This window comes from Pteropus vampyrus, unplaced genomic scaffold (genome assembly GCF_000151845.1).
Source record: "Pteropus vampyrus isolate Shadow unplaced genomic scaffold, Pvam_2.0 Scaffold2, whole genome shotgun sequence".
Classification (NCBI taxonomy): Eukaryota; Metazoa; Chordata; class Mammalia; order Chiroptera; family Pteropodidae; genus Pteropus; species Pteropus vampyrus.
The window spans coordinates 19,510,577-19,511,503 of record NW_011888783.1 but is presented as its reverse complement, the minus strand read 5'-3'; the positions used below and the strand labels follow the sequence as shown (position 1 = coordinate 19,511,503).

Below are 927 nucleotides of genomic sequence, written 5' to 3'. Positions count from 1 at the left end.
TAACAGAGAGGACATGGACAACAGAAGACAGAGGGGGATCCATCAAAAGAGAAAACGAGTTGGATGAAGTTTAAGTTGGCAGAGAATAGTTAAAATTAAAGATCAACAAATATCTTGATTTTCTGAAAGGAGAAAAAATGGATTCTAAATTCTGTCGATTATAGACGTGGTTCCATAGTGTAGCGGTTAGCACGTCTGCTTTACATGCAGAAGGTCCTGGGTTCGTGCCCCAGTGGAGCCACAGTCTGTGGTCTACGGCCATGCCACCCTGAACAAGCCCAATGTCTGATCTCAGAAGCTAAGCAGGGTTGGGCCTGGTTAGTACTTGGATGGGAGACCACCTAGGATGACCAGGTGCTGTAGGCATAAATAATAAATAAATAAATAAATTCTGTCGATTAGCTGATTTCAGGCTCTAGAAAATATAACCTAGCTTAAACGTAGTGTTTGTTAGCACTTAGAAAAGAAACAAAATAACTCAGAGCAATTTTCACAAATAAACCTCTTTTCCTTTTTTCTTTCCTGATAGGATGTCTACATTGGTGGATCAGGGATAGATCACTGATTTAAGTTAGGGATTTCAGAAAGTCACATGACAAAGTCTTTCCTGAAAGCCTGGTGGGCAAAATGGGTAAACCAACGACAATATGGTAGTACAGATAAGACTGACAACTTTATGATGACAGGAATGTCATAGACTTGTTCACTTCTATGTCTTCTCTACGCATCGCGGAGCCTGACCCAGGCTAAAAAAAAATGTTGATTTAGTAAAGTTAAGTGCATTCACTGAAGATTGAAGAGGAATACCCAAAGCACATTGTTTTCTGGATTCCTGTCAACAGATTTTATTTTACCTCCATCTCTCCAGGGCATTAGAAAGTATCTGGCATATAGAAAGCACTTAATAAAACATGATGAATGAATGAA

The 927-nt window shown here is 39.4% G+C and overlaps 1 pseudogene; it reads left to right on the top strand.

Moving 5' to 3' along the window:
- Positions 1-250: 250 nt before the first annotated feature.
- On the top strand, positions 251-366 carry LOC111739593 (annotated as a pseudogene).
- The last annotated feature ends 561 nt before the right edge of the window (positions 367-927 follow it).